At 35.6% G+C, this 10,000-nt stretch overlaps 3 non-coding genes across 3 annotated transcripts in view; all 3 read left to right on the top strand.

Moving 5' to 3' along the window:
- Nucleotides 1–4,922: 4,922 nt before the first annotated feature.
- On the top strand, nt 4,923–6,844 carry LOC130903194 (small subunit ribosomal RNA). Its single transcript, XR_009060601.1, has one exon. It is a non-coding gene; the product is annotated as a small subunit ribosomal RNA (ribosomal RNA).
- Nucleotides 6,845–7,946: 1,102 nt separating this feature from the next.
- LOC130903161 (5.8S ribosomal RNA) lies at nt 7,947–8,102 on the top strand. The gene has a single exon (XR_009060570.1). It is a non-coding gene; the product is annotated as a 5.8S ribosomal RNA (ribosomal RNA).
- A 713-nt stretch (nt 8,103–8,815) lies between these two features.
- Nucleotides 8,816–10,000, top strand: part of LOC130903140 (large subunit ribosomal RNA) — a 4,066-nt gene continuing 2,881 nt past the window's right edge. Inside the window, exon 1 of the ribosomal RNA XR_009060558.1 lies at nt 8,816–10,000. This exon is cut by the window's right edge and continues 2,881 nt beyond it. This is a non-coding gene — a ribosomal RNA (large subunit ribosomal RNA).

Below are 10,000 nucleotides of genomic sequence, written 5' to 3'. Positions count from 1 at the left end.
TTCATACAACTTTTATATAATACACCTCGTACGTTCATACATCGAGCGGCCATCTAATTTCATAATACTTTTTTCCGTTATTGTTAATATTTTCATAACACTTTTATATAATATACCTCGAACGGCTTCTACATAAAAAAAATTTCCATTCAATTTACACAATTCAACTTTTTCGACAAGTTCCTATATCCTGCCGACCAGACACCAAACTTAATACGGTTTTATAGACACTAGCGCCCTCTGCCGGCCAGTCACCGAACTTAACACGGTTTAATAGACACTAGCGCCCTCTGCCGGCCAGAAGACAAACTAAACACAGTTTTATAGACACTAGCGCCCTCTGCCGGCCAGACGACAAACTGAACACGGTTTTATAGACACTAGCGCCCTCTGCCGGTCAGTCACCAAACTTAGGTAATTTCGTAATACTTTGTTTTTCATAATTATTACTATTTTCATAAAACTTTTATATAATACACCTCGTACGTTCATACATCGAACGGCGATCTAATTTCATAATACTTTTTTTCTTTATCGTTAATATTTTCATAACACTTTTATGTCATACACCTCGGACGACTTCTACATACAAAACATCTCCATTCAACTTCACAAATCATCTTTCTCGACAAGTTCCTATATCGAGCGGAATTAAATTTCATAATACTTGTTTTTCATTATTATTTCTATTTTCATAAAACTTTTATATAATACACCTCGTACGTTCATACATCGAGCGGCCATCTAATTTCATAATACTTTTTTCCGTTATTGTTAATATTTTCATAACACTTTTATATAATATACCTCGAACGGCTTCTACATAAAAAAAATTTCCATTCAATTTACACAATTCAACTTTTTCGACAAGTTGCTATATCCTGCCGACCAGACACCAAACTTAATACGGTTTTATAGACACTAGCGCCCTCTGCCGGTCAGTCACCAAACTTAGGTAATTTCGTAATACTTTGTTTTTCATAATTATTACTATTTTCATAAAACTTTTATATAATACACCTCGTACGTTCATACATCGAGCGGCGATCTAATTTCATAATACTTTTTTTCTTTATCGTTAATATTTTCATAACACTTTTATGTCATACACCTCGGACGACTTCTACATACAAAACATCTCCATTCAACTTCACAAATCATCTTTCTCGACAAGTTCCTATATCGAGCGGAATTAAATTTCATAATACTTGTTTTTCATTATTATTTCTATTTTCATACAACTTTTATATAATACACCTCGTACGTTCATACATCGAGCGGCCATCTAATTTCATAATACTTTTTTTCCTTATTGTTAATATTTTCATAACACTTTTATGTGATAGATACACCTCGGACGGCTTTTAAATACAAAACATCTCCACTCAATTTTCACAAATCATCTTTTTCGACAAATTGCTATATCGAGCGGAATTTAATTTCATAATACTTGTTTTTCATTATTATTTCTATTTTCATACAACTTTTATATAATACACCTCGTACGTTCATACATCGAGCGGCGATCTAAATTCATAATACTTTTTTTCCTTATTGTTAATATTTTCATAACACTTTTATGTCATACACCTCGGACGACTTCTACATACAAAACATCTCCATTCAACTTCACAAATCATCTTTCTCGACAAGTTCCTATATCGAGCGGAATTAAATTTCATAATACTTGTTTTTCATTATTATTTCTATTTTCATACAACTTTTATATAATACACCTCGTACGTTCATACATCGAGCGGCGATCTAATTTCATAATACTTTTTTTCCTTATGGTTAATATTTTCATAACACTTTTATGTCATACACCTCGGACGACTTCTACATACAAAACATCTCCATTCAACTTCACAAATCATCTTTCTCGACAAGTTCCTATATCGAGCGGAATTAAATTTCATAATACTTGTTTTTCATTATTATTTCTATTTTCATACAACTTTTATATAATACACCTCGTACGTTCATACATCGAGCGGCGATCTAATTTCATAATACTTTTTTTCCTTATTGTTAATATTTTCATAACACTTTTATGTCATACACCTCGGACGGCTTTTAAATACAAAACATCTCCACTCAATTTTCACAAATCATCTTTCTCGACAAATTGCTATATCGAGCGGAATTTAATTTCATAATACTTGTTTTTCATTATTATTTCTATTTTCATACAACTTTTATATAATACACCTCGTACGTTCATACATCGAGCGGCGATCTAAATTCATAATACTTTTTTTCCTTATTGTTAATATTTTCATAACACTTTTATGTCATACACCTCGGACGGCTTTTAAATACAAAACATCTCCACTCAATTTTCACAAATCATCTTTCTCGACAAATTGCTATATCGAGCGGAATTTAATTTCATAATACTTGTTTTTTATTATTATTTCTATTTTCATACAACTTTTATATAATACACCTCGTACGTTCATACATCGAGCGGCCATCTAATTTCATAATACTTTTTTTCCTTATTGTTAATATTTTCATAACACTTTTATGTGATAGATACACCTCGGACGGCTTTTAAATACAAAACATCTCCACTCAATTTTCACAAATCATCTTTTTCGACAAATTGCTATATCGAGCGGAATTTAATTTCATAATACTTGTTTTTCATTATTATTTCTATTTTCATACAACTTTTATATAATACACCTCGTACGTTCATACATCGAGCGGCGATCTAAATTCATAATACTTTTTTTCCTTATGGTTAATATTTTCATAACACTTTTATGTCATACACCTCGGACGGCTTTTAAATACAAAACATCTCCACTCAATTTTCACAAATCATCTTTCTCGACAAATTGCTATATCGAGCGAAATTTAATTTCATAATACTTGTTTTTCATTATTATTTCTATTTTCATACAACTTTTATATAATACACCTCGTACGTTCATACATCGAGCGGCGATCTAAATTCATAATACTTTTTTTCCTTATTGTTAATATTTTCATAACACTTTTATGTCATACACCTCGGACGGCTTTTAAATACAAAACATCTCCACTCAATTTTCACAAATCATCTTTCTCGACAAATTGCTATATCGAGCGGAATTTAATTTCATAATACTTGTTTTTCATTATTATTTCTATTTTCATACAACTTTTATATAATACACCTCGTACGTTCATACATCGAGCGGCGATCTAAATTCATAATACTTTTTTTCCTTATTGTTAATATTTTCATAACACTTTTATGTCATACACCTCGGACGGCTTTTAAATACAAAACATCTCCACTCAATTTTCACAAATCATCTTTCTCGACAAATTGCTATATCGAGCGGAATTTAATTTCATAATACTTGTTTTTTATTATTATTTCTATTTTCATACAACTTTTATATAATACACCTCGTACGTTCATACATCGAGCGGCCATCTAATTTCATAATACTTTTTTTCCTTATTGTTAATATTTTCATAACACTTTTATGTGATAGATACACCTCGGACGGCTTTTAAATACAAAACATCTCCACTCAATTTTCACAAATCATCTTTTTCGACAAATTGCTATATCGAGCGGAATTTAATTTCATAATACTTGTTTTTCATTATTATTTCTATTTTCATACAACTTTTATATAATACACCTCGTACGTTCATACATCGAGCGGCGATCTAAATTCATAATACTTTTTTTCCTTATGGTTAATATTTTCATAACATTTTTATGTCATACACCTCGGACGACTTCTACATACAAAACATCTCCATTCAACTTCACAAATCATCTTTCTCGACAAGTTCCTATATCGAGCGGAATTTAATTTCATAATACTTGTTTTTCATTATTATTTCTATTTTCATACAACTTTTATATAATACACCTCGTACGTTCATACATCGAGCGGCCATCTAATTTCATAATACTTTTTTTCCTTATTGTTAATATTTTCATAACACTTTTATGTGATAGATACACCTCGGACGGCTTCTAAATACAAAACATGTAATTTCATAATACTTCTTTTTAATATTCACAATACATCTTTTATATATTTTCACTATACATCTTTATTAATGTTAATGTAGAAGGCGTACCGTTGTACAGCGCACATATATGTGTGGTGTATCGAAGTTGACGTCTCGTTAAATTTTAATAAACTCGTTATAATTTACGTAAAGACGTTGTTTCGGTCATTCCACATCGGTGGATTATATAGTTTTCTGAAAGGGTCCCCGTTCTCCTCCAATATATTAACGTATATTGCTAGCGGTTCCCTTTTCAGATATTATATCAATTTATCCACAAGTTAAATATCTATTGCGAGATCGCGAATTTAGCTAGCGTTCTATCGTGAGCGATTCATATGCGATCGTCTATGAAAAATATATATTATATTACACTTTTATATATATAATACACAATATTTGCGATAACTCTCATTATTCCGTGCGAGAATAAAAATTTCGTTCATTATTACCTAATGTATAAACCATGTCGCTTACAATCTAGCGAAGGGTAGAGATAATGTCGAAATTGTAGCCCGGTCGACGTAATCATCTAATTTTTCTCATTTCGATTAAATTTAGATAGATTTATAGTCGATTCGGTGAAATTTTATAAAATAAGAAAAAATATAAATAAAGCGTGGCGCTGAAAATTATATATTTTCAATAATAAGCGCAGCAAACACGCAAAAGAAAAAGTAAATAACAATGTGTTTATACACGAATATAGATGATTATTATATTATGTATAAATATAAAGTATATATGTAATATAAAAAACATCATCATAATTTATCCTCTTTTGGATATTGTTATTAAAACTTTTTCGATAATAGTTTTTTATTATAAAATATATATATATATATATAATAATAATAGTAATAATATATATTATATATATTATAAAACACAGTTCCCTGGTTGATCCTGCCAGTAGTCATATGCTTGTCTCAAAGATTAAGCCATGCATGTCTCAGTACAAGCCAAATTAAGGTGAAACCGCGAAAGGCTCATTAAATCAGTTATGGTTCCTTAGATCGTACCCACATTTACTTGGATAACTGTGGTAATTCTAGAGCTAATACATGCAAACAGAGTTCCGACCGGAGACGGAAGGAGCGCTTTTATTAGATCAAAACCAATCGGTGGCGGGCTTGCTCGTCATCGTACAATTTGGTGACTCTGAATAACTTTTCGCTGATCGCACGGTCTCGCACCGGCGACGCATCTTTCAAATGTCTGCCTTATCAACTGTCGATGGTAGGTTCTGCGCCTACCATGGTTGTAACGGGTAACGGGGAATCAGGGTTCGATTCCGGAGAGGGAGCCTGAGAAACGGCTACCACATCCAAGGAAGGCAGCAGGCGCGCAAATTACCCACTCCCGGCACGGGGAGGTAGTGACGAAAAATAACGATACGGGACTCATCCGAGGCCCCGTAATCGGAATGAGTACACTCTAAACCCTTTAACGAGGATCAATTGGAGGGCAAGTCTGGTGCCAGCAGCCGCGGTAATTCCAGCTCCAATAGCGTATATTAAAGTTGTTGCGGTTAAAAAGCTCGTAGTCGAATCTGTGTCCCACGCCGCTGGTTCATCGTACGCGGTGTTAACTGGCGTGTCGTGGGACGTCCTGCCGGTGGGCTTAGCTCGCAAGGGCGGCCCAACTCAATCCCGCCGCGGTGCTCTTGACTGAGTGTCGAGGTGGGCCGGCACGTTTACTTTGAACAAATTAGAGTGCTTAAAGCAGGCCAAAATTTTGCCTGAATACTGTGTGCATGGAATAATGGAATAGGACCTCGGTTCTATTTTGTTGGTTTTCGGAACCCCGAGGTAATGATTAATAGGAACGGATGGGGGCATTCGTATTGCGACGTTAGAGGTGAAATTCTTGGATCGTCGCAAGACGGACAGAAGCGAAAGCATTTGCCAAAAACGCTTTCATTGATCAAGAACGAAAGTTAGAGGTTCGAAGGCGATCAGATACCGCCCTAGTTCTAACCATAAACGATGCCAGCTAGCGATCCGCCGACGTTCCTCCGATGACTCGGCGGGCAGCTTCCGGGAAACCAAAGCTTTTGGGTTCCGGGGGAAGTATGGTTGCAAAGCTGAAACTTAAAGGAATTGACGGAAGGGCACCACCAGGAGTGGAGCCTGCGGCTTAATTTGACTCAACACGGGAAACCTCACCAGGCCCGGACACCGGAAGGATTGACAGATTGAGAGCTCTTTCTTGATTCGGTGGGTGGTGGTGCATGGCCGTTCTTAGTTGGTGGAGCGATTTGTCTGGTTAATTCCGATAACGAACGAGACTCTAGCCTGCTAACTAGGCGTATTTCGACATCCCAAAGGCCCGTCGGTATTGAGTTTCGGCTCTTGCCGTTCGCGGTTTTTACTGTCGGCGTACAAATAATTCTTCTTAGAGGGACAGGCGGCTTCTAGCCGCACGAGATTGAGCAATAACAGGTCTGTGATGCCCTTAGATGTTCTGGGCCGCACGCGCGCTACACTGAAGGAATCAGCGTGTCCTCCCTGGCCGAGCGGCCCGGGTAACCCGCTGAACCTCCTTCGTGCTAGGGATTGGGGCTTGCAATTGTTCCCCATGAACGAGGAATTCCCAGTAAGCGCGAGTCATAAGCTCGCGTTGATTACGTCCCTGCCCTTTGTACACACCGCCCGTCGCTACTACCGATTGAATGATTTAGTGAGGTCTTCGGACTGAGCGCGGTGGCGTTTCGGCGTCGCCGATGCTTCGGAAAGATGACCAAACTTGATCATTTAGAGGAAGTAAAAGTCGTAACAAGGTTTCCGTAGGTGAACCTGCGGAAGGATCATTACAGAGTATTTGTTCGTTTTTAAACAAAAAAAAAAAAAACGAAATCAAGTCTGTATTAATTGTAAAAGAGAATTTTCTTCTACAAAATTATCGAACTCTTCAAAAGAAATTTATATATGTTATAAATTATATATATATTATAGATGTATATATATTGAAATCTTTTTTTAATTTTTACAAAATTCGAACAAGTTTCGAATAAAATTAAAAAAAAAAAGATAAATATAATTCATACGTCTATAAAAATATATTTACATATATAAATTTTTCCAATAAAAATATAACGAAAAATTTTTATCATAGTTTATAGAAGGCGTCGACGACGATGACGACACAACAATAACAACATATGTATTATTATATATTATAACGATTGACGGAACGATCATTAACAAAATTTCTTGTTAACTAAAAACGTTCTGATAAAGAATCGTTATTATAATAAACGAAAAATATATAGTTTATTGAAACGTCGTCTGTTGTCGTGTGTGTGTCTATATTTTTATGGATAAATTTTATTTCGTTTATTATATTATTACCTAAGTTTTTTATCGTTTGAAGGTAATACAAGAAAATATCGACAGATTATATGTGATGATTATATGTTATTGAGACATTTTCATCCGGGTACCTAAACGAAATTTAAGCACATGTCGTTTCTATCGATATGTATAAAAATTCGTTTTAGAAATAATATTTTATGTATTATTTCGAAGGTGTTCGAAGATTTACGCCCGACCGTCGAAATTTGTATAAAACTTTCAAGATAAAAAAAAAACTGTAATAATATAAAGAGGAGGAATATATCGTGCGAGATATCTGTCTATGCGCGCCTCGTTTGTAATAAAACATGTGCAGCGGTTAAAATTTATCAGATATATCAAAGTACGATATTATAATTTCTCTAAAAGTTTCGAATAATTACCATTTATTATAATATATATATATATATATATATATATATATATATATATAAAAAATGTCGTTATATAAATTTTCTATACGCGTATAAGATATTATAATAATATTATTAATTTAATAATAATCAAATATTAAAAATACGACGAATAGAATATGAGAAAACGACATAATAATAAAATGATTACCCTGAACGGTGAATCACTTGGCTCGTGGGTCGATGAAGAACGCAGCTAATTGCGCGTCAACTTGTGAACTGCAGGACACATGAACATCGACATTTCGAACGCACATTGCGGTCCTCGGATACTCGTTCCCGGACCACTCCTGACTGAGGGTCGTATCAATTTAAAAGACTGCTTAGAATTTAAAATTTTTCTATTTATTAAAGAAAAATAATGCCTAAGCGTGTTGGATGTGAAACAATAACGCACACTAATTAAGAAAAAACACATGCACATACAAACTTGTGCGTATTTTTTTTTGTATTTGTGCGGCATCCTAAAGTGCGAAAAGCAGCGTAAATTTTTATAGAAAAAGTTACGCAATTTTTGAACACAACCCGCTATACCATAAATTAATCGTGTATTTATATGAAATACATAAAATTTGTTTGGTAGAGAGTTATATTTATATATAATATATATATATATATATTATACATATATACGACGTATATATAGTCGATAAATAAGTGTGTGTATATATAATATATTTATGATAAAATGATAACGCGGTCGTCGTGTCCGAGAGAAATAATAAAGTTTCGAAGACTGGACGTCTGACCAGTGTTTTATTTATATCATTTATACACACGGTATATCGACAAAATATATGAATTATATATATTAAAAATATTATATATGTATAAAGGCTGGTGGTGTGTTGCTGATGCTGATGCTGATGCTGCTGCTGCTGCTGCCGACTCTTTAAATAAAAACAAATAATGTTATATTTCATATGAGAGATGATATTATTATTAAACACACGTTTTTTTTTATGATAGTTTGGCGAATTGTATTTAAATATTATAAGAGATATATTATAAATATATCGACCTCAGAGCAGGTGAGATTACCCGCTGAATTTAAGCATATTACTAAGCGGAGGAAAAGAAACTAACTAGGATTCCCTCAGTAGCTGCGAGCGAACAGGGAAAAGCCCAGCACCGAATCCCGTGGTCGATATCGGCCACCGGGAAATGTGGTGTTAGGGAGGATCCGTTTATCACGAGATCGTGCGGCGCGTCCAAGTCCTTCTTGAACGGGGCCACAGCCCATAGAGGGTGCCAGGCCCGTAGCGACCGTTGCCGATTGCGTGAGGATCTCTCCTGAGAGTCGGGTTGCTTGAGAGTGCAGCCCTAAGTGGGTGGTAAACTCCATCTAAGGCTAAATATGACCACGAGACCGATAGCGAACAAGTACCGTGAGGGAAAGTTGAAAAGCACTTTGAAGAGAGAGTTCAAGAGTACGTGAAACCGTTCAGGGGTAAACCTGAGAAACCCGAAAGGTCGAAAGAGGAAATTCATTCGCGTTTCGATAATTGAAGTTGAACGTTTGTATGACGGATATTGTTTGTGTTTCGGCATATTACAATAAATCGCGTTTTACGTTTTTCTAATCGATATCGAACGCGTGCACTTTTCCTCTAGTAGGACGTCGTGATCCGTTGGGTGTCTGTCTAAGACTCGAGGTGGTAGACCACTTGATTTTATTCGAATTCATGGGGACCCTCGATGTTCCGACAGACTCGCTCGACGGTAGAAATATGGCGCGGGGCCGCTAGATTAATTAGCGTTCGGCCCGTAGCAAGAGCGTTTCGTGTTTGACGGTAATCGGACATAATGCCGATTCTGTCCCGGAACGACTGTTGGTTACGGTGTTCTCGAACAGACCTCGTTTTGAAACGCCGATCAACGACGCTATCGATTTGGGTAATTTCAGGACCCGTCTTGAAACACGGACCAAGGAGTCTAGCATGTGCGCGAGTCATTGGGAAATAACTAAACCTAAAGGCGTAATGAAAGTAAAGGTTTACCTCGCGTAGACCAAGGGAGGATAAGCGATTTGCAAATAAAAATTGTAAACGCTTCGCACTCCCGGGGCGTCTCGTTCTCATTACGAGAAGAGGCGCACCAAGAGCGTACACGCTGGGACCCGAAAGATGGTGAACTATGCCTGGTCAGGACGAAGTCAGGGGAAACCCTGATGGAGGTCCGTAGCGATTCTGACGTGCAAAT

The sequence above is a fragment of the Diorhabda carinulata genome, unplaced genomic scaffold (assembly GCF_026250575.1).
Source record: "Diorhabda carinulata isolate Delta unplaced genomic scaffold, icDioCari1.1 Dcau_14, whole genome shotgun sequence".
Lineage (NCBI taxonomy): Eukaryota > Metazoa > Arthropoda > Insecta > Coleoptera > Chrysomelidae > Diorhabda > Diorhabda carinulata.
The sequence above is the reverse complement of the archived record's forward strand: the minus strand, read 5'-3'. Positions and strand labels throughout refer to the sequence as shown.